This window comes from Vespa velutina, chromosome 2 (genome assembly GCF_912470025.1).
Source record: "Vespa velutina chromosome 2, iVesVel2.1, whole genome shotgun sequence".
NCBI classification, from domain to species: domain Eukaryota; kingdom Metazoa; phylum Arthropoda; class Insecta; order Hymenoptera; family Vespidae; genus Vespa; species Vespa velutina.
In genome coordinates this window covers 4,889,310-4,914,309 of record NC_062189.1, presented here as the reverse complement: position 1 = coordinate 4,914,309, position 25,000 = coordinate 4,889,310, and the positions used below count along the sequence as shown (strand labels likewise).

Genomic DNA, 25,000 nt, shown 5'->3' with positions numbered 1-25,000 from the left:
AGGGTTCACGCGAAAAAACTCGGTTAAACGGGATTTGAACGTACTTGATAAAGCTGCGATCGTTCAGGCTTTTCCTCGTGCGACGATCAAAAGCACGGAATTTCGTGTACGTTTCTAATTTCACGATTAAAGGAAAACCCTTAGACGATGTGTATACCATTGATAAGACGATTACTTCGAGGTAGACTTTCGAATGAAAGAAAAGAAACAAAAAAGATGAAAAAACAAAAAGGTTAAATAAATAAATATATGAATGATTGAATGAATGGATAAATGAATAAATGAATGAATAAATAAATAAATAAAAAAATATATATATAAATAAATAAAAAAATAAATAAATGAATAAAAAAATTGAAGATTCCGTTCGTCAATTAATGCTTTTGCAAGCAGCGACGAGATACGACGACGAGATGAGAAGAAGGATCTTAAGAGAAGTGCCGGTCGTCGGTGCAAACGACTATTGCCAAGCGTTCTTTCATTATGACTGATTTATCGGGGTGCGCCCTCGTCATGCGTGCCAGCGAGCACACATGTGTTTCTATTAATAGATAGACCACCGTGGAACTTCTAGCTCGACGACGCAACAACGCCTCGCGATATCATCGAGTTTACTTGAGAAGAAACTAAAACACGTTATGCGTTCTTGGCTCTTGGTTGGAAAATAAAAGAAAGAAGAAAAAAGAAAAAGAAAAAAGAAAATAAAAAAAAAAAAAAAAAAAAAAAAAAACCAAAAAAGAAAGAAAGAAAAAAAAGAAGGAAATAAAATAAAAATGTCTAACTTGTCGCGTACGAGTTTAAAAAGGTTATAAATAAAAATTGAAAAGTTTGTTGGAACTTGTCGCAAGGTGACGGGAATATATAATGTTACGTCGAATATGTACCATTCGTTGTGTGAAAGAAAAAGAAAAAAAAGAAAAAAAAGAAAAAAAAAAAAAAAAAAGAAGTAAAAAATAAAAAATAAAAAGGAAAAAAGAAAATTTACCTTCTGACAATTGAATTAAAGCTTCCAATGAAAATCAAAATGTACTCGTTAATTTAAGACATTTCAGAGATATTTTAAGAAAGCTTAAAGCGTAAAAAAAAAAAAAAAAAAAAAAAAAAAAAAAAAAAAAAAAAGAAAAAAATTTATTAGACATTGAAAAGTTTTAGTGCAGAAAGTTTTTTACGACGATTCAATATTCGGATCTTTATTAATACCTTTGACATATTTCTGTTGGATTGTTTGTAATTATATCCGCAAATTTCGAATCTGAATCTAATCTAATAAAAAATGTAAATTCGACATAGAAATGGCACAGTATATACGGACAAATGAAGGCTCTGAAGAGAGATAGAAATTTTGTCATGTTCACGTGCCATTTATTAGTGGTTGGAATAAAATTCCGGAGAAGTAATCCTTTTCTCTTATCTTTTTCAAAAAGCTTCCGATCTTTCTCAAAACCCCTTGGGCCGTTCGACACGACACGACGCGGACACAACGCGAGTACGACGCGGAAACGACACGGAAACGATGCGGAAACGATACGATGACGACGTACTGATGAATTTTTTTTTTACTTTCATATACATATTTTATTCCATTGTTGTTTCGGTATTCTAAAAACTCTTCAATTTACGAATAACTTTTAATTCTCACAAAAATTTTATTTCAAATAACAAAAGATCATTTCCCTTTTCGCATTACTCATTATTACACACACAAACACACACATACACACAGACAAACATACACAATTGCCATTTCTTCATAACGAAAAGATTCATTAAACACTATTAACAAGTGTTTGTCAATAATATCAAAAGTATTTAATCAAGAAAATTATTGATTATTCAAACCTATCACTTCGTTATAATTTAATTCAATTTTACAACCTGTATATGCATTAAGTTTGACGAATATATTTATTATTTAATAATCTTTGCCATCCAATGTAAACGTATATTTTTTAAATAGACTTATAGTTAACGGGTTAATATTATATGAGGAGTACGAAAAAAGAAAAAAGAAAAAAAAAAAAAAAGAAAAAAAAAAAAAAAGAAAAAGAAATCTCTAAAACGAAGGAACAGCTTATATATCTCATATAAATAACAATATGAATAAAATGGAAGATACAGAAATAAAATTATTTTCATGGTTTATTTGTCGTCGATCTAAATGCAAAAGCAAGCGAATTCAAATTCGAATCGACGCGCCGCCAGCCGCAATGTCGGCCACCAGCTTGGAAGCGGAATAAACGCGGCGGCGACGTAACCGCCGATATTCCCCTTCTATCTATAACTCTACTTCTCTCTCTCTCTCTCTCTCTCTCTCTCTCTCTCTATATATATATATATATATATATATATATATATATCTATCTATCTATCTATCTATCTCTCTCTGTCGCTCTCTTCTCACTCCTAGTAACCACTTTTCGCGAGCGTCAGAGGGCACGATAGAAGAGGCAGCTTAATAGAACGATAACGCGAGAGGCGTCCTCTTAATGGAATATCGCAGAAAACCACCGTGACATTAACCTCCGCCAACGTGATGATGACCCCTTCGCGGAAAGCCAAACGAATATTATATTCGACATCTTCGAGGATGAGAGAGGGGTTTCGTTCGATGAAAGATCGAATAATTTGTGGAGTCGAAGCCACCGTGAAATTGAACGAAGCACCGTTCAAGAGAATCTTCCATGCATCATTTTGTTCTTTTTATCTTTCTATGTAAAATAGAAAAAGAAAAAGAAAAAGAAAAAAAAAAAAAAAAAAAAAAAAAAAAATGAAAATGAAAGATATGAAAACGAATGAAAATTTTTATTTTGACGTCAATGAATTTATGTCAAGTGATTGAAATAATTAAGGGAAGGGGGAGGGGGGGGGGAGAAGAGAAAAGAAAAAGAAAAAGGAAAAAAAAAGAAAAAGAGAGAAAGAAAGAAAGAAAGAAAAAAAAGATAAGGGCTATACGATTGATCACGACTCCTTGTCGATTCCCATACGACTTTTAATTTAAGACGAATGGAAAAGGAAAAGAAGGAGAGTCGAGAAGAACGATATACGATAAAATTGATGGAACCTTAAGAAATCCTTGCGATAAGCGACATACAACCGACCTTCTCCTACTCCGATTAGGTACATTTCCCGTGAGTACGTCCGCTCTTGGCAGTCGATTTACCGACTCAATGATCCGTGGAAGCGTCCCGTAGTTCTACCTTCTCATGAAATATCGTCAATCCAATTTAACGATAATTAATTGCACTTCACTCGAGAGAACGCGATCGAGAGTGATCCGTGACGGAGTCGAGCTTGGCCGGTGCACTCGATTTAATTCGATCGTACTGCAACTGCCCTCTCCCTTTCCCTAACTCTTTCCCCTTCTCTCTCTCTCTCTCGCTCTCTCTCTCTCTCTCTCTCTCTCTCTCTCTTTCTCTCTCTCTCTGTCTCTTTCTTTCTCTCTCTTACTCGTATAAAAGGAAAAATTTTGTTTTATCGTTAAAGAATCCTCGAAAAAAAAAAACGAGAGTTACGACCTAGTTGATACGCTGGTAACATGTTGAAAGGAAATTACTAACGATGTTTGTGGAATTGGAATCGTTAATCATGATTATATATATATATATATATATATATATATATATATATATATATATATGATTATTATTTTTATTACTTTCAAAGCTCAATGCGGAACGATCGATGATATTGATAAATCTCGTTTTTCAGATTCACTTTTTAAACACTGCTGGTGGGAAACTCTCTCTATCTCTTTCTCTCTATTTCTACACACATACATACATGCATGCACACACATACACACACACACACTTTCAGCATATCCCAGGAATCTAATTAGTAATCAGGTGTATGCTCTATGACTTAAGCGGGTTAAAAGGGAGTTAAAGGGATCGAAGTCATCGTATAGGACAGTTTCGCATTGTGTCCCTATCTCGTTCCAATTACACGTCGAAATTGCGGTTTAATCTGAATACAGTATGTCGTCCTCGTTCTCGCTCCTATCTTCGTCCTCATCCTCATCGTCGTCGTCGTCGTCGTCGTCGTCGTCGTCGTCGTCGTCATCGTCGACCTCGCCATTCTCTACACGGAAGAGATTGTTCGACAGCTTTGTTCCGCGTACCGACAAAGTTCTATCTGTTGGTTGGAACGAAAAGATCGATCACCAAATCACCGACAAAGTCTTCTTAACGATACTTGAAAAACTTTTCCGAAACTGATTTCTAAGAGTTACTAGTTTCATTAATTAATCCCATCATGAAAACGTAAAATACATCAACATCGTTTTAATTAATGTCGTCGACGTTATATACAACACCGAGATAATGAAATTCTTTAAAAACTTTTTAATATATAATTTCGGTATTGAAAAAAAAAAAAAATATTAACATTAATTTTTCTAATTACGTATCTATGAGTTATCATACAAATACTCACTCTCAATTTACTAATCCTTCTAATATCGATCTAATCAAACTTTCAAATACACTCCTTTCGAAACATCTCCAAGAGATCGATTAGTCTACTGATACGAGTTCCAATCAAAAAAAAAAAAAAAGAAAAAAAAAAGAAAAAGAAAAAGAAAAAAGAAAAAAAAAAGAAAGAAACTCGTCCTAATCGTTCCTCCATCGATCGGTGAAAGGAATAGTCTAAGCAAATAGATATCGGCGCGTGTTCGTTTTAGCTTCTTAAACAAAGCGATCGCTGAGTTCGCAAACCAAGTAGAAAATCGACGACGAGGACGACGACGACGACGACAACGACGAAGACGACGACGACGACGACAACGACAACGACAACGACAACGATGATGACGATGGTGGTGATAGTAGTAGTAGTGAAAGATCGAGGGTGTGCGCGCGCTCGCGCGCGCTTAACGTGGCTATGTCGGGAGCGGATCGGCTGCAATTCGAGCCACGACTTTCCGGCTCGGTGCAGAATAATCACGGAGACGGAGACGCGATGGGGTTGAGTTAAATGATCGATCGCTCCCGCGGAAACTCTCGTTAATCGTCCGTTTCCGTTCCGCGCTTCCCATTCCGTCTATCGGCTCCGCCGGAAACTCGTGAGATAGTTTCGCGCCGACGATTTCGATAGTTCTGACCTCCACCATACCACCTCCCCCACGCCACAGCCAACCATCGTCCATCCCCTCTCAATCCTCTTCGCCATTCTTATTTTCTTCGAATTTCTTCCTTCTCTCGGAAACCATGAATCTTTTCGAAGACAATGACGGAAATAGTTAGAAATACGACGAAATTGACGATAATCCGATAAAATATGCGCAAAAAAAATAAAAACGACAAAGAAAAAAAAAAAAAACAAAATATAACATTTATTAATAATATGCACATTTACGAATGATTATAATTCATTAATCCTTGTAATGAATAATAATGATATTATTATTTCATACTGTTCACAGTTGACATGACTTCGGTAATTGAAAAAAAAAAAAAAAAAAAAAAAAAAAAAAAAAAAAAAAAAATCATCAAAAAAAAAAAAAAAGAAAAAGAAAAAGAAGAAAAAAAGAGAGAAGAAAAACTAAGTCTATCTGATCTCGATTGATATTTCGCATCGTTATAAATTCATGTATAACTTATCAAACAGAAAGTGTTATCTGGCTTTCGAACTCGCGACAGCAGACAAAAGAATTTCCAAAGGTATGCCCCGTAGAAAATTTACGCCCCTGGAAATTTCCTAAAGAGATGGGTACGGGCGAGTATATTTCACGAGAAGCCACGATAGCCCGGATGGTGTTCGTTAGAATCCCCATACTTAATCTAACCTTAACCTTTATTTATCCTGCAGACCGAGAGTAAGCCAAAGGGATAGAAGCACACGTACGTATTTGACAAGTCTGCGTGTATATGCTAAAGAGAAAAAGAGCGAGAGATAGATAGAGAGAAAGAGAAAGAGAAAGAGAAAGAGAGAGAGAGAGAGAGAGAAAGAGAGGGAGAGAGAGAGTGAGAGAGAGGGAAGGAGGGGGGGGGGGAGGAAAGAAGGAGTTAGGTAGCACGTTCGTCAGTGATCAGACTGGTTAGCCAGTGTTTCAGAATAGGAAAAAAGAAGAAAGACTTGTGCTCGCTCTTACTCCTGACTCCGTCGCATGTTCGGCCCTGAATAATGGCGCTTGTAAAAATAAAGCTCCCGAGGTAAAAAAAAGAAAGAAAACAAAAAAAAAAAAAGAAAAAGTGCGACGACGCCTACGACACTATAAATACTGATTCGCACGAGATGAACAAGAGGACAAGTTTCGTGAGAAAAGGTTCAGTATTGTGATAACAACGATAAAAGCTTTCGATTTTCGTCTTTCTTGTGTACTCATGCATTACTAAAATGTCGACGTACGCGTTAATTCATATCTCCTCTAATAAATTAGGAAAAATTGTCACGTAACGGATAAAAAAAATAAAAAACAAAAAAAAAAAGAAAAAGGAAAAAGGCAGAAAAATCTTGTTAAAAGAAAAGAAGAAGAAAGAAGAGATAGGTAATTAAAGGCGTAAGCGGAGCACGAAACTGGACAGTGGCCATGTTCGTTCAAGAAATTCACCGGTCGTTTGCTCACTTGCTGTGAGATGGCTGGCTGTTTGGATGGCTGGCTGGATGCTGGGTGGCTGGCTGGCTGGTTGGCTGACTGGTTGGCTGGTTGGCTGGCTGGCTGACTGGCTGACTGGCTGACTGGCGTCTTCGAAAATTCTTTTTGGACGGTAAAGTAAATTTGTTGAGAGAGGAGCGCACAGAATACTGAAAGACGTATCAACGACGAGAGGGAAAAACTAGGTAGGGGATGTTTTGATATACTTGCCAATGAAATTTGCATGGTATTGAATGTAGATGTAGAAAAACAGAAGAGAGTGGTGGTAAAAGGATCACTTGCGAAATCTTTTGAGAAAGTATAAAGAAATAGAAAGCTTTTGGTTAAACGTTTGACAAACGTTCGACCATATGATAAAGACGTAATGGTACGTACTTGGTAGTAACTGAGTAGAGTTTCGTAAGGTCTCATATTTTTCTTTTCTTTCTTTCGCATGGTTTAGTAGCTAGCAGTTTTGAAGACTTCGAGCGATAAAGAATAGAAACAATTTACGATAAAGAGGGTAATACGAGAACATAATGTATGCAAATATCAGGAAGACACGAGTCAAGTGATTGCTCACAATTTAGAATCGGCTACATGAGAAATGGTAATAGACGATGCGTAGCGGTCGTGCCATTGGGAAAGACAAAAACCGCAAACTACTTCGTTCCGACTCGTCGTCCATCTCGAGAGTGTCTTCTTCTCCCTCGCGGCCAGTCACAACGTTTCAAAGTTCTACGAAGTGTGAGGGGTGATACGAGAAGAAGAGGGCCAAAGGGGACAAAGAAGAACAAGAAGAAGAGAGAAAGACTAGAGTGAAAAAGAAAAGAGAAAGACGACAGAAAAGAGAAGAAGAAGAAGAAGAAGAAGAAGGAAAGGACGAAGACATAAAACATTCAAGAACCGGGAGGAGTTGGTGAATAATGCATAACCGCGGAAATGGACCGCTTAGGCGATTTAAATCTCATAAATGCATCGCCCGTTTGTTCCCAAGGGCACGTACCATTTTGTCAGGACACTCGCCTATCGCGCTTTCGCTTCTGGGATTCTTCTCTTCTAGTCACATATCACGACGTTCAGACGTTGTTTCGAAACGAAGACGAAAGAGAATTTTCATGATTTTCTTTATTCTACCTTCTTTATAAGAGAAAAGGATAAAGTAATAAGAACAAAAGAATACCATCGGATGATAATGTCAAACAACTGACTAGATCGATATCCGTTTGCTTTGCTTGAAACTTTATCCTTTCATTTTGAAGCCGAGATAATATCAACGAAAAATGAAGGAATCGAGGTGCCGCAACTATCATTCGCAAAAACAGTTTGAAGAAGAGACTTAGTGAAAGCCTCGACGAACGATCCTTTTAGCAAAACTGGTCTTACGTGCTTTCCCACTCGCATATTGGATTTTCGGACCTTTTAGTCGCCGGATCTCTAGAAGCCGCACCGCCGTAAAGAAGCTTTGCCGTGTAAAGAATTAGATGCCTTTCAAAAAGAGCTACTTTCGAAAGCAGCTATCTGCCGCATGGACTCCTCCTCCAAACTCTTAGTCAACGAGCTTCGATCGATCGATAGGAAACCGCATCAAGCTGTAAAGGGAACATTCGAAAAATAAAAAGGAAGTCAAGAATCGATACGATTCCATACATTCGGCCGTATTTAAAATGAACAAAAATTGAAAAGGTGAATAAGATATATATATATATATATATATATATATATATATATAAAATTAAAATAATCGAAATAAGGTTAATAAATTCAAACGAACGTCAACAAAATGGAATGTCGACGAATTGATGAATCGAACATCAGTCAGATTTTAATTCACGAGACTACTACTAGTAGTCTTGTCTATGAATGCTTGAGTTTCGAGTTTTGAGAGAGAAAGAGAGCGAGGAAATGAGCGCCGATTATTCTGGATATAACGCAAAAATGAAAGCAAATTTCGCAGAAGAGAGAACTCTGCGAACTCTCTGTTGAAAATCAGCACGGTTGAGTTGAATGATATCAAGAAATCTAACAAAAGGAGTGACTGAGGTGAAGGCGGAAGTAGGAGAAAAGAAATGGAAAAGAGAAGAGAGAGAAGGAGAGAGAGAAAAGAAAGAGGGAAACAGAAAAAGGTCTATTCATCTGGAGTATCTGAAATTATCCGTAACTCTCTTTCGGTAATTCACTTCGAAGCACGATTCGTGCTGGAAAAGCGGTCATTGAATCCGACGGACGCCATGGGTCTCTCTCTATCTCTCTCTTTCTCTTTCTCTCTCTCTCTGTCTCTCTCTCTCTCTCTCTCTCTCTCTCTCTCTCTCCGTTTTTCTTTCATTTAAAAGCACGGACTACGATAGCAGAAGGGAGGACAACTCTTTCGAGCAGAAACGAGTTTCCCACCATGAGTGCTCGCTACTCTCAGAGGAACGTTTGACTCTGAGAGAACCGTAGTTTCGAGCCTCTGCTGCTTCTGAATCCAGACGGAAAAGTGTAATTAATTGTTAAATCGCTCGATTCGAGAGTCGAATGAAATTTGTGCTCACGATCGGTACTCGATAGAAGATTATTTTCCTTTCTTTATTTTTATCTTTTTATCCTTTATTCTTTTCTTTTTTTGTTTTTTTCCTTTTTCTTCTCTCTTTCCTTCTCTCTTTCTTTTTTCCTTCCTTCTCTTATCTTTTTTTTTTTTCTTTTTCTATTATTTCTTTTTTTTTTCTCTTTTTTTCTAACTGAAGTTGAAACATTATTTTACGTGTTAAATTATTACTCGCACGAATTCTATTGTACTTCCTGAAGCTCGTCAGGTCGTCGTGCTTTTAAGAATTCCACCTCATTCCCGAATTAAGAAGATGAAGGAAAAATTGAGCTACCGCCGAGAAACAGAGGCGAAAGCTAGGATATTCTTGGATGTCCTCGTATTTCGTAGCACGTGACAGCTACAAGAATGGTATAAATGGTTTAATTTCCTTATTCTACGGGCAAACCACTCCATAGATCGCGCTTGGCATACTGATGAAACGATGATACTTTTACTGGGATGTAATCAAGCTTTCTCGAGATGTTTACAAAAAACAATTCTTTTGTTATAATATAAATGCTAAATTTTACTTTTTTTTAATTACTTGCTAAATTTTTATTCAATTGTATTCCGAGCTCGATCGTGTTCATTAATCAAAATTATGTATTAACAAATTTGCAAATATAAACGTCTAACGAATTGTACGATATGTCAAATAATATATAAATTAATTTTATATTTGAAAAAAAAAAATTATATAATAAACGGGGTTTAAAGAGATCAAAAAAAGAAAAAAAACGAGGCTAAATTTCTCTTATCGAAAAGATTCCTTTTGTACGACTCTGTGTATTACGACGAAATATATATTAAATAGGACTTAAAGATGATAAAGAAAAAGGAAAGTCATGCGCGTATATTCGTAAGATTGTTATTAATTAAGAGTATTGTTAAAGTTACGCTATATCCTATGTGGTTTTCTTTTTTTTTTCGTTAAATAAAGGACAACAATATAATCTTATCTGAAATTGGGACTGGATGCTCGCTGACGTGAAAAATACAATACATTTAAGCGTAATTAATAAATAATTTTGAAAATACGCGAAGAATTCATTGCGCTTAAACGATCAATGAAAAAAGAAGAAAACAAAAAAAAAAAAACGAAAAAATAAGCGTAATATTACGTGCCAATGAATTACAAATAACGGCACTTTTACAATTCGTATTTTACGTAGTAAGCGTAGGTATGATTAATTAAAAACGTACACGAACGAAACTTGCGTCTACGCATCCTTCGTTCCCTATCAACATCGATTATGATAAAGGGACATAGGAATTTTGTTGGGAGGGCAAAGCTGTGTTTTCAAAAGGGTCGGAACTACCAGCTACAATTTTGCGTTAAAATTTCATACATGTTATGTATGACGATGCCAAACCTCAAAGGATCCCACGATTCGACGAATGAACATACACATACATATATATACATACATGCATATGTATCAGCATATATATATACATATATATATATATATGTACGTATATATATGCTGATACATATGTATATACATACTCGTTATTCTGTCGCCTCTTATGCTATGGTAGAATAAATCGAAAAGAATTGGAATTATCATTGAGTGCTATGAGGTTTCCCTTTGATCGTTAACGCGTGTTGTGGATAATAACTTATGGATAAAATTTCTCATGATATAATTTACAATGAGAACGATAAGATGAACGGGATAATAAACATTCGTGCTTTATAAAATTAACATCTAGTCAATTAATTTCATATTTTTCCTCATTAAAAGCTCGCACGGATTATAAACAAATAAAAAATGAGTAAAAAAGGGAAAAAAGAAAAAAAGAAAAGTGACAAATATTTTCCGTCCGCTATTTGTATTTATAATATAAACAGCTAATATTACCGAGACTGTTTATAGGAGCTCAAATAACGCGAAACCATACACGTATTGCTCCCGAAGTTATAATTCCCATTATTTACAAAATTAATTTAAGAGCTTTCTATTTTAATTCAATAAAGCGAGAAACGCATTGTAATATTTATTTATCAACATTCATTGTAACTTTATTTAAGCAGCGCGTGAGCATTTCACGATAACCGACGTATGTATATATTTTGGAATGCATATAAAAATTAACACGTAGATAACAGATAAGTTAATAAATCTAACTACGCAAAATGTTGATTTATATTAATCGAATTTTTCCTTATTCTTTATATATATATATATATATATATATATATATATATATAAATGCAGTATAATATAAATGCAGTATAATAATATGCAGTATACCTATATATATATATATATATATATATATAGGTATACTGCATATAAAAATATTTCTATCAGTTTTTTGACATATAGATATTTTCAATGTAATCAGAAGGTAAATACTAATTAAAATTTGCCAAAGAATTTTTCTAATTTATTCTTGAACAAATTAAACGTTCATCATTTTACTATATTACATTTAACATACAGGACTTCCATTAATTACTAGAAAGTAGATATGCGTCGATTAGCCGATAAATACAAATTATGTACTCGAATAACGATTGAAATATTTTTCGTAAAGAACGAGGAAACGAAAAGAAAGAGAAAGAAATGATGAAGAAGAAGAAGAAGAAGAAGAAGAGCGACCATATAATTCGAGAGAAGGAAGAAGAAACGACAGAACGACGTCGAAGAACAGTTTCATGAATTTTCAACGACGCAAAGAAAGTATCTTGGCCGTTTAAAAGAAGAGAAAGACTTCCTTCGTCGTTTCCACCATAGATTTTCCTTTCAACTACCTACCCTCCTTCATCTTTCCCTTTACCTCCTCTCCCACCAGCCGGTAGAAAACGTCGAAACAATCGGCCGTTTCTCACGAAGACGCTATCTCTCTCTCTCTCTCTCTCTCTCTCCTTCTCTCTCTCTCCTTCTCTCTCTTTCTTTTTCTCTTTCCTTCTCTTTTCTCTTATTCTCGTATTCTCTACCATTCTCGTTTCTCCGTACACGTAACTTTCGCGTTTTGCCGCGTAAAAATCGTTCCAACGGCAGACTCGGTCGTCGAAGCATACCTTCTTTCCTTCCTCTTTCTCCTCTTCCTCCTGGTCTTTCTCCTCGCCAACACAACTCTCTTCTCTCCTGCTTCCTTAGAAACGGACGAGTATCCATTAGCGTGGCGCTGGGTAGTACTACGTGAAGGTACACTTCGAGTGTCAGACTCTGTTTCTCCATCCTGGCAAAGCGTACACGCGCGTTTTGTATGGCCGCGCGTTTCAATATAAAAATTGTTCTACTTTTATCGTCGTAACAAAGAGAGGAAGATAGACAGATAGATAGATAGTCAACGATAGAAAACTCTTAAGAAATTGGGAGCAAAAGGTTGTGTAAATGCGAGGAGACTTTTTTTTTTTTTTTTTTTAAAGGAAATAAAAATGAAACGAGAAAGACGAAAGAGAAAGAAAGAAAAAAGAATCAAGAAGCTACCGAAAAAATGGAACATGTGTGAAAATGAAGAAAAAAGGGAAACAGAGGGAGAGAGAGAAAGAAAGAGAAAAAGAAAGAGAGAGAGAGAGAGAGAGAGAGAGAGAGAGAGAGAGAGAGAGAGAGAGAGAGAGAGAGAGAGAGAGAGTGAAGCTACTCGATCTACGGCATCTTTCACACCGAATTCTACAGAAATGTTTCCAAGCAAAGGGGTTGGTTGGCTACACCGAAGCACTGAGTTTTCTGTTTGCATCGGGTAAATATTTAAGTCCGTATTCCAAGCCATTCTGGAAGCTCTCTCTTTTCTTTCCTCTTCTTTCTTTCGAATACGGAATCTATGCTGTTTCTCTCTCTCTCTCTCTCTTTCTCTCGTTCTTTGGTTTGTTCGTCTGTCCTCATTCTCTCTCTCTTTCTCTTTCTCTCTTTCAAGTCCTCCTCTTAAGCCTACGTTCACTGAGAGAGCAGCGTAACTTTCACGAACTTTTTCGGAATCGAAGAGATTCGATCAAATATTAGGGGCGCCTTTGCAGTCAAATAGTGGCGTACACACGTCTCTTGGGAAGTAAAATTGTTGAAAATAATTTCTCTCTCTCTCTCTCTCTCTCTCTCTCTCTCTCTCTCTCTTTCTTTCTCTCTTTTATCATTCTATCATGAAGTAGCGAATGAAATAAAAGCGAAAGAAATGTTCCGATTGAAATGAAAACTATTGTGTTGGCGAGGGGAAGAGGGGAGAGGGGAGAGGAGGGGACGGGAGGGGAAAGAAAAACCGCACGTGATTGTTAAACCATGATCTTGAGAAATTGATATTTTTATTTTAGTTCGATCGACTAACGTGATATATTGTAAGAACGAATTGATGTAGATACTTCGAAACATCGATTTTGTTTTTACACGAAGTGATATAGGCAAGTGTATATATATATATATATATTCATGTAATCTGGTTGGAAACGCCTGTGAAAATTATATACTGCGCATGATTAATAACGTTCTTCAGAAAGCGCGAACGTCTGCAAGCGAGATGAATGTATCCAAAGACAATGGAAACTTTGCTTATCTACATATTGTCTCGCGGGAAGGTCTAACTTAGTAGTTACGCAGAATCAGCAAGTTCGTGCATCTAATTTGGGGAAAGTGCGTAAGAGACTGTTTTAGAAGATGTGGTATCTCTTCTTCGTCATCAACAGATTTTCACCTAGAAAACTGCCTTACGAGATAAGAATGATAATAAGAATTTTCATGATGGTGTACGGTACGATGTTAAAAAAAAAAAAAAAAAGAAGATCCGTGACCCGTAAAGTAAATAGAGTCTCCAGAGAAATACATAACGGCGTGGCCATAATATTAAAAAACTTATTTACAAGTCATGTGAGATGGTGTCACGAACTAGTTGCATCAATAATATTTCTATTCCATGAAGATGGTAATGTCGCGTTTTATCAAAAAAATTACGATAGTGTTAAGAGTTTTGTTGATACTAGATCGTTCGAAGAAAAAGAAAAAGAAAAAAAAAAGAAAGAAAAAAAGAGAGAGAGAAAGAGAGAAAGAAGAAAGAAAAGAAATAAAAAAGAGAAAGAAAAAAAGAAATTAGGAACTCATTTTTTATTCGTCTTTTCCAAGTCGGAATGCGAAAGCCTTAACCCTTTTCTTTCGCTACTATCGGACATTGAACAAGGAAGGGATCCAAGAAGGTCATAAGGCCAATCAAGGCGATCTACCAAAGGTCCAACTCGATTCCAACTTTTCCACCTTTTTCCTTTCGCCAGTGGAACGATAAAAGCGGAAGTATATCTTCTGTTCTTTTGTTTTTTCCATTCCAAGACAAGCAACCAACCACCCGACGGCCATTATATTGGCTCGTCGATGGTGAAACTCATCTATTCTCTTCTATTTTCTTCTCAACTATCTATCTATCTATCTATCTATCTATCTATCTGTCTATCTGTCTATCTATCTATCTATCTATCTATCTATCTATATATATATATATATATATATACATATATATTCATATATATGTATTCTAGCTATTTTCATCTCTTTTCTCTCGTACCATGTTAAATCGATACTAATAAAGACTATGTTAAGTACGTAGTTTTAATCTGACTATCAAGAATGACAGAAGCGAAGCGTAGTAAGTGAACGTTTCTATGTAAAATGAGAAAGAGAAAGAGAAATAGAGACAGAGAGAGAGAGAGAGAGAGAGAGAGAATAAGAGAAGAGAAGTTTCCAACTTTCCGTCTCGAAACGAGGTATATATATCTATATCGTGGAAAATCGTCTGGAGAACTACATACGAAAACAGAAGATCTGTAGGTTTGAAGTTGGGAATTCTACGAGAGGACATCATCCGCGTGACGTGCTTACAGAGAAAGAGAGAGAGAGAGGAAGAGAGAAAAGAGAGAGGGAGAGAGAAAGAGAGAGAGGCAAACGTGTATCGCGTCTTGTTCGAAGATTCGATTCGAAAGTAGTTTAACCGTAATGCGAAATCGTGTAGTAGGAAGCTTTCTAAGTAGATGCAAAACGTGTACCTAGATGATGTTAATCCTCACGATAGATATCGATCTTAACTCGGTTTTAAGAAGCTCTTCGATCGTAATAGGATTAAGGGGTAAACTTTCGAACGAAACGGCGAAGAAAAGGAATTGGACATTTTGAGGTCAAGAAGTACTCCTTTGAATAGCCCAGAGATAAGTGATGGTAGTAAGATAGATCGAAAGGTATCGAGGTCAAACCGATTTGATCATAGATCGAAAGCATCGGACAAGACTCGGAGCTTGAATCTCGAGGAAAAGGAAGGATAATATCGAAGGTGACGAGAACCATACTACAAAAGGGGATGTAGGAGGGAAAAGTGAGAGGAAGGGAGGATTTTAAGAGAGGAGGGAGTTTAACTCTCGTAGCTACGGTTGACAACTCGATGCATCCCTTCCATATCGGATTTCTCCGATATGGACGAACTAGAGAAAAGAGAACGAGTGGGGAGTCTTATCGAGTTTCTTTCTATGCGAGAAAGCAACGATAGCAGATCGTAGGACGGAACTTGGCTTTTGAAATTCCACTGTCGGAAAAGATTTTACGGTACATCCCGGTGAAACGAACGGAAACAAGGGATTTTCTTCGATGGCTCGAGAAGTCCGAATCGTTCGCAATCGTTCGACTGAAAGATTCTATTCCGATTTTCCTATCGAGATAAGTTTTCGTTAGAATAATAACACCTGTACCAGGACAAAGGGATATATGAAATTTTTTTAAGCTGAAAATATTCCCTCTGGATCGCCATTGATAATAATCGATGAAAGAAGTTCGATAATGCGAATGATACATTTTAATCATTTATTCCTGACAAATTTTGAATCAATTACAATTACGATCTACGATCATAAAAGCGATATAATATTGAAAGGTGAATAGAAATTTTCAGAAATTATACTTTATAGACATACTGACTGAGGAATAAGTACGAAATCTATGGAAACACTTGGAGAAATTTTTTCGAAAGATCAAATTCCGGAGGTAGATACAGCTCGGGTGATTCGAGGAATCACTTACACTTACGTTATCCATCGAAAGCTATGCGAGATTTACTCGGACGAATGCACAGCAAGACGGATCTCGGAGGGACTATAAAATTGCAGCAGTAAAAGGTGGAGCGTCGGGGGGGAGGGAGAGGGCGATGAGGGCGGTGACACTACTAAAAAGAAAAGAAGAAAGAAAGGATGGAAGAAAGGAAGGGGAAAAAAGGCCAAAAGAAAGTACAAAAGTCCCACGAAAAAACTATCGAGTGCTTTCTCGCTTTCTTCTATCGGGCAAATTGTATCGGTGTCAGACGTGCCGAGTTTCTCTCTCTTTCTCTCTCTCTCTCTCTCTCTCTCTCTCTCTCTCTCTCTGTTTTTTCCCTTGCCCTTTTCATTTCGGAATCGTCCTGGATTCTTCGGACCTGACGGAAATTACATTCTCGATCAGAACGTGGAAACGCCAAGGAAGCGAGAAAAAAGGCGCGCGGATCCGCGCGTTCAACTTTTCAGAATGAAATTCTTCAAGAAATCGTCTAAGGATGGCTTTGGTGTTCGTACCAGTATCCAAGCGATTAAAGAGTTCTTCTTGACCTCGAAAAAAGAAATCGATTCGATCAGCCTTAGAGGTCGCATTGATTTTAACGATTCTAGGTCATGTAGATATTTTTCAATTGATTTTTTCTTCGAACTTTCGAATAAGAGGATGGTCCTTCGGTATAGTCGAAAAGACGTTGCTTTTATGATTACATTTATCATGCTTTCGAGCAAAAGAAAAGAAAAAGAGGATAAAAAAGAAAGAAAAAAGAAAGAAAAAAAAAAAAAAGAAAAAGAAAGAAAAGAAAAATCTCAAGCAAAGATGAACATTTTCACTGAGTAGTATCACCTCCGGTGCATCTTATTTTAAATATCGCGATGCGATGGAGCGAATGCTCAGGAAAAAGAGAGAGAGAGAGAGAGAGAGAAAGAGAAAAAAAAGACGGATATTAAAAAGTATGGTTGGAGAAAGGAAAAGGAAAAATATTCCACTCGGTGGCACATCCAGGATGGTCCGTTGAAATTGCATCGAGGAACTTTCGAGGGAAGAAATTTCACTAACTCTCGACACTTCTCCTGGTTGCCGAGACTAGCAAGCAAACGTTAGATGATATCTTATACTATTGTTCGCTCCAACTTCTTCCCGGACTATGGAAAATTTGACATTGTCCACGCGAGATGTTAACTTTTAGATGTTAAGTCTGACATAAAGGCATCATAACTGAAAGAGCAACGTAAACCTTTTACCTTTTTCATACGTCATCGTGATCTTGGAAGAGACTCGATTTAAAATGTGATGATAACTTGGACGAATAAAAATGATGAAATTGTATATATTTCGTTGAACGTATTCGGATGTAAACTTTGACTGTTTGCACGTTCTCTATCCTTCGATATTGCCTACTTTCCTCTCTCGTATTCGACTCTACGATCTTGATGGTCGAACGTGTTACGTACGCAAACTTGCAACGAATACCTACCTATCTATCCACCTACCTACCTACCTACCTACCTACCTACCTACCTACCTACCTACCTATCTACGCATTCGCGAAAAGACGATACATGATCATTGCTTTGAATTTTTTCAGCTTCGACGAATTTTCAACATAGGCGAGTACACACAGAGGGCAAATAAAAATACGAAACTAGGTATCCGTACGGGATTCTTGTCAAAGATACCGAGGAACTGGAGTGAAATAATGCAAGAGGGAGAAAAATATCCAAACCTCATGCCATACTTCGTCCTTCCTCTCCACCTCCTCAACAAATATAACTCAAGTACCGTTCTTTAAATTTTCTAGAACTCATCCTTTCTCTTTCATCTATTTTCTCCGTTTTATGATTTTCCCTTTATCATACGTTTCATGGGACACCACATTTTACGTATATACATACGAGATATATATATATATATATACGATAATGACGAGAAGGAATATAATATATGGATACGAAAATTTCATTATTCTTTGATTCATTCTCGTTCGTATCATACATAGATTTTATCGAAGAACTGAAGGAATCTAAAATATCTATTCTTTAATGAGCAAATGTACAAACGTTGAAACGAAAGGATTTGTATGTCGATAGAATCGTAAGATCGATAGCTTGGTCAACGTGATTTTCTGACCGACAAAGTAGAGTAAATTAGAATTCCGCAAAGCCATTAACAAGAACAAACATTCTCGCATCTTCGCGTACCTCGTCTTATCTGTATCTGCTTGCAAATATTTTATCTCTAAATCTAACTCTAACTCTAACTCTAACTCTAATTCTCTCTCTCTTTCTCTCTCTCTCTTTCTTTTAGAATTTGTTGATTCTGTTATCATCTTGACGAACTAGATATCAGGACAAAGGTCGAGTCAAATAAAAAAAAAAAAAAAAGAAATCAATTCGGGCGAGCAACGAGCATCGAGCATAAGTCGTTAGAAAAATCTATTTGATGTCGAGGAATAAAAAAATTGGACCAATTATGGTTGCGCAAGCAAGACAATCATACCTACGTCCCTAACGAACCGCGAATCATCGTTGGTTTTTGCACAAAGCGCATTATAAACGTACGTATAACGGAGCTTAGAACGTATGTTCAAAGAGAACGACATGCAAAAAGCGTCGGAGTACTTATGCGAACATATTTAATGGCGGGAGACTTCAAACGTATGAGAGTCGTGGAACGACTCAACGCGAATTCTTATGTTTCGTCGTTATAGGCGCGTTTTCTAAACGATTGCTGATAGCAATGAAAAAAAGGTAGCAGTAAAAAAATTTATCCTTTTTATATTTTAATTGAACTTTAATATCTAACGTCTCGTTTTATTTCTTATTATAAATATGAACCGTTTATTTTGAAAGTGGCTTAACTCCATTTGTCAATTTTTTCCGGTTGCTATAATTACATGTACAATTTTATCTTATTTATCAGTAAAACATTTCAGGTTGCTTATATTCCGAGCAAATATAATAATTCTTGACACATAAGTTTTTAGAGTTAGTTCAATAATTTAACCGTTTATTTTGAAAGTGCCCTAACTCCATTTATACTTAAATCAATGAATGAAAATGAAAATTTTAAAGTCCTGAATTTATTACCACGTCGGGGTAGACCAAAAAAGTTCGAAAATATTGTATTGACACCACTGTATAAAAATATCAGACAAATTATAACAGCAAAATTCAAGGATATAATTGATCTATTACGATATATACCATCGGAACATAATGATTTCTTCAAATCCCTTTCACACACACAAAATCTAGATGAGTAGTAAATTGTTTTGTAATAAATTTATGTTCGTAATTTTGTACGTTATGTAGTTAAAAAATGTTTTGAATCGCATAAATTATGTTTTCGAAGTATTTTAAAGATATGTAAAATAAATTGAGTATTGTTTTTATCAATTTGAAGCATCTTAAATTATGTTGAATTGACTTGGGCACCTTCAAATTTTATAATGAATCTGATTGTTAATTTTGAAAGTGGCCTAACTTCATTCTTGATAAGAAAACGCATATTATTCACTTAATAATTGTCACTATTTTAATGGGAACTATAAATTTAACAGCCTTAGATACGCTTAAGTAGTATGACTCATTAATATCCTATATGTATATTTTTAAATTCATTGAAACGCAAACCCTTAAATATCTCGATTTGTGGATAAATGGAGTTAGGCCACTTTCAAAATAAACGGCTCATATATATATATATATAGATATAGATATATATATATATATATGTATGTACATAGATATTTTTTTTTCCATCGCGAATAATAATTCAGTTTTAATGCCAAACGCACGCGATCGTATCTCTTCGTTGCAGGAGTGAGCTCATCTCGTCGCAAAGGATGGAAGGAATAATTCAATCTTTCCGAAGCAGAACGAGCGAAAGTTTCGAAAAGCGCATTCTTCGTGATTTTCGCGGCTGGCTATTGGTGGGGCCGACAACGACGAAGAGGACGAATAGTTGGATGAGAAAGAGCGAATATACCAGGTCGGTCTCTCCTCTTACTCCTCCTTCTATATCATAGCAATTTTACGCTCGAACAAACGCGCCGTTTTGAAGCTCACCGAACTCGCTCAAGAACTTGAAATGATTTGTACGTTGAGTTTGACCTCCTACTTCAATACGAAGATAGGATTGGATCTTCTTAATTCAAACTCTGCTTGCCCGCGAGCAAAGAGGACCAAAGTATAGACTTTCTTGCGAAACTATGATTCTTCGATCTTGTCTTTATTATCTCCGTTACGCTTAACTTAACGAGTCACCGTATTAATCCGATCGTAAACTAAGATCGTAAAAATATTATAGTTTGATCGGATAATAGGATGGTATCAATGATTAATTACCGTAATGTAAATTACGTCTCGATCAAAGTTACCTTTGTATTCTTCGAAAATAAAATATTATCTGATAGTTAGTTCCAAAGGAAGGTAATATATATTTACATTTACAAACTCTTTCGTGATCATTTGATCGATAAAGATAATCCGAGAAGATGCAAATCAGTTCTTAATGGGGTTAGCTTACGAAATACGAAGAAGACCTCGTAGATTTTGTAAGACCGTAACAAAGAGGAATAAGTAAACGTCCTGAATTGAGATCGATAGGAACTGCATGGCCGAAGAAAAGGTGCCAACACGTCTTTACTTTGAAAGACCGATTTTATCGAGAGAAAATTCTAATATCTATACTTTTCGGTCGTATTGTCAATAACTCGGATTATATCCAATAAAAATCTACGTTCTATCGTATACACACACACACACACACACACACATATATATATATATATATGATATTCGCTTGCTGTATTTTTTATTTCCGTATTATATACGTAGATAAAACGAAAATGTCTCTTAAGAGCTTAAAAAAAAAAAAAAAAAAAAAAAAAAAAAGCAAGAGAGCTTTTCATATGAATACGAGATGAAACTCTTTTGCGAGAAAGAGAGAAAAAAAGGAGACAAAGAGAGATAGAAAGAAAAAGAGAAAGAGAGAAAGAGAGAGAGAGAGAGAGAGAGAGAGAGAGCAACAGATTTGTTAGTTTCTTTATTGAGATAGTTCAATGGAAATCTCGATCTACGTGTACGCTTAGAAAATGTTTCTCGAAGAAGTTCGTGAGAGAAAGAAAAGGAAAAAAGAAAAGAAAAAAAAAAAAAAAGAAAAGAAAAGAAACGACGTAGAGCGTTTAATGCACCGTTAAGGAATGCACAGTAAATATTAAAGCGCGCGATATTATGGTGCAAGCATTTGGATCGCAAAAGAAACGTAGGTAATCGAAGAGGAGAGTAGGCGATGCGGAAACGAGGAATACGAGCGAAATGCTTTCTTCTCGAAGAAAGACTAAAACGTGGACGCTCGAGATAAATTCTGTCGAGCGAAAAACGAGTCGGAAACTAGGAAGGAAGCAATGCTTCTAACGAAGGCTTTTCGAGTTAAGGCGATTGTTCTACGTGTTATTACTCGGGACACCCGAGGAAAGACGAGAAGAGACAAGAGAGAGAGAGAGAGAGAGAAAGAGAGAGAGAGAGAGAAAGAAATAGAGAGAGATAGAGAGAGAGAGAGAGAGAGAGAGAGAGAGAGACAGAGATAACTTCTGTTTTTGCAAAATTCAATTTCAGAAGGAATAATCTCGAGATTAACGATGCTTTTGTTTTCTAATCCTTCTCAAAGGCGATCACGAGTAACCACGCAGTTATCTTCGTTCGTTATCCCTTCCGTTTTCAACACGACAGATTTATTTTAGTTTAACATTGACAATACGATTTCGTAAATGACGCGCACTTAAAATTTTTCCTATGTTTATATCCTAAGTAGTCATTTTAGTACGATATTGTAATAATCGAAGTCGTACTAATGAAATTTTGAACTTTATCAAATATTGTTCGAACTATATACATTCTAACGAGGAAGACTATAATCACGTATTAATCATAGTTTCATTGACGAGCAATATTTTAATTACAAGGTTCTATCCTACGGCCATTGCCGATGCCAATCGTAATTACAGTTTTGAACAAATACTATTCTTTGTTAAGCGACCACGTTAATTACAACGCAATTTCGATATATGTGGATCATGTCAATTTGTCGACGACGTAAAATCAAAAGTATGCATGTACATACGTATCTATACACATGCGTATTCCATTTCGAGAAAGTTAAATAAAAGCTTTGCCAAATAATACTACGGTTTGAAAATTGACAATTTTATTTCTTTCTCGTAATTCTACTTATATATACATATATATACCAATTGAGCGTCAATGTTTTATGTCGAGATGAAACAAAAAAAAAAAAAAAAAAAGAAAAAAAGAAAAAAAGCAAAAAGGAAGAAAAAAAAAAAAGGACAACGAACAAAATTCGTTTCTAGTTAACAACGAGGAATAACGCGATGTCAACTTTTTATGATTCCCGTCGAAAATCCTTTTTCCAACGTCTGGTTTTTTCTTTTTTATTTTCGTATTTTTTTTTTTTATTATTATTTTTTCTTCTTTTTTTTCTTTTTCTCTTTTTTTTTTTATTAACAAAAGAGTGTTACGGATATTACACGCAACCAGCCAGAGAGTTTCCACGATTTCAACGATGGCGGACGAATACGCTCTTCAGGATTAAAACGAGTATAAGTGCAATACAGGATTCCCATGCACACACTTGCATATATCTACACTTCTATCTACTGGTAGAAAAAGCAGCAGCAATAGCAGCAACAGCAGCAGCAGCAGCAGCAGCAGCAACAGCAACAGCAGCAGTAGCAGGAGCAGCAGCTCGTGTCTTCACAGTCTGTGCAATACACGTCGATGCTCTCGCGTTCATGCATACGTGTACCCATCCTCCAAATAAACTGAGCCGCGAGTTGCGAACATTGGACCAACGATTTTCCAGAAAACTTTTCGACCGGCTGTATCATGCAATTAACCGTGCAAGAACGATCTGTGAATTCTGAGCCATTCAAAATAAACGCCAAGGATTTCACGTGATTTCTCTATCATTTCTTCTCTCGTAATTTTATTTAATAACATCATATGTCAACAATTTCTTTTTCAATCGTCTTCATAAAAATACTTTAGGATGGATTATAAAGAAAAAAAAAAAAAAAAAAAAAAAAAAAAAAAAAAAAAAAAAAAAAAATTAATCGATCGTGGTACCTTGCGAGATAAAGTACGTTGCATTTTAATAACCATAACAGGACGTGTACGCGAGATTGAAATAATCATTCTAACACGACGGGTAAAATCGTTCTCGTACCGAGCAAGACTGTAACGCGCCGAATCACATTATTTTTCAACTTTTACAATTAACCCGGTACGAGTCATTAAAACTTCCGTGCCTTGAATGGCACGAAATTGAATGGCATGCTCTCAGCGTTTACGCGCACCATGTAAAATTGCAGTAATATTATACGGATATTAAGTTTACTGGAAAAAGTGTCTAGACACAAGTACCTCCATATCTATGTATACATATAGATACCTGTATACATTTTATAACGGCGATTCTTTCATAAAAAAATTGTTGAATAAATTATGAAAGTATAAGTACATATTCTTATCTGCCTTACGTCAATTCAATTCAATTTGCTTAAACCGTGAATTCTATCAGCGGTGTTCCTGTTTCTCACAAAATTAAGCTTCTCTTTGACCTAACATCCGAGGACAGCAGCAAGGTTTGTGACTCTAATGAAGTGCCAAACAAGTTTCCAGGACAGTCGCGAGAAACTACTGAACCAAGAAGTACTTACAAGCTAGGAAGTTCCGCTCTGTAGTAATGTCTATTCGAGTAACCCCAATGCGGGTGGTTTCGAAATTAGTAGAGCTATGTTACCGCACAGCAACGTTGTGCAACTTTTAGTAATGTATTCGGTATATTCAATCTGTCAGTCTCCAGTTGTTCTAGAAAACAGCCTATAAACAAAGTTTCCTCGATCGATCTGTCAAATCGTATTGGAATTTAAATCATTGATTGTTATTATAGGATCGAATGAATTGCTAAAAGCAGTAAAAATAGATGTAGTTAAAATCAAGGCAATGTTCGATTCATGAAACATTCAGAATGTTATTATTTTTTAATAAAAGTCGATAAAAAAAAGAAAACAAACAAAGAAAGAAAAGAAACGATGTTCTTATAATAGTAAGGTAACATTATTGACGATAAAAAAATAATTGTAATCGATAATCCTCGAAAATAATTTATTGATCTACCAAATATCATTGAATGTTAATAAAGATATCAATTTTCCAAAAACATTGAAATTATTAATACGCTATTAAAGGAACTATAATCCGTTATATCGACACGTTATATTGAACACTCTCAACTCGATTGAACTAACTTTTCTTTTGGCTGGTATCAAAGTTCGACTAACAAGTTTTTAACAATACCTATCTCAAAATGAATTCAAAAATTAAAGAAAATCTGTCGAGTAATTAAACTTCGACCATTGAGGTGGGCAACTTTAATACCAAACTTTCATACTTGTAAACTTTTCTAAGAGATTGTATTGTTTGAGAAGAATCTTGTCATTGACGTATACAAGAAAGTATGACAAGGATTATTCAATTAATGACTTCATCGATAAAATGAACAAGGAAAGGAAAAACTATCGATGAAAATATGAAGAATACGCTTGTTTATTTTTTTAATGAGATAAAAAAAAAGAAAAATATTAACGAGGGCGACATCGTAATCGAATTCGTTGTTAATAAACTTTGAATTTTTTTTACAAGAACAAAGAATGTATTTTTAGAGAATTCAAATATATATATATATATATATACGACTTTGATCATAAGGAAAGGCAAGGATTGTCAGCTATGCATGTATGTATATATGTACGTAGAACTAGCAAAGTAAGAAAGGATG

The 25,000-nt window shown here is 35.7% G+C and overlaps 2 protein-coding genes across 11 annotated transcripts in view; one reads left to right on the top strand and one right to left on the bottom strand.

Annotated features, from left to right (window-relative positions):
- LOC124947222 (E3 ubiquitin-protein ligase MYCBP2) overlaps positions 1-25,000 on the bottom strand; it is a 173,524-nt gene that overhangs the window by 84,370 nt on the left and 64,154 nt on the right. The gene's annotated exons all lie outside the window — the stretch shown is intronic.
- The window catches only part of LOC124947229, an 85,451-nt gene that overhangs the window by 764 nt on the left and 59,687 nt on the right, over positions 1-25,000 (top strand). The window contains exons 2-3 of one of the 5 annotated variants that reach the window (XM_047489095.1): positions 18,446-18,695; positions 19,961-20,131. The exons of 1 other annotated variant lie outside the window; for it this stretch is intronic. The gene's annotated coding sequence lies outside the window, so the exon portion shown is untranslated. Of the gene's footprint in view, positions 1-9,361; positions 9,513-18,445; positions 18,696-19,960; positions 20,132-25,000 lie in introns of those variants that run through there. 3 more of the 5 variants (XM_047489096.1, XM_047489100.1, XM_047489094.1) reach the window with 3 other exon arrangements.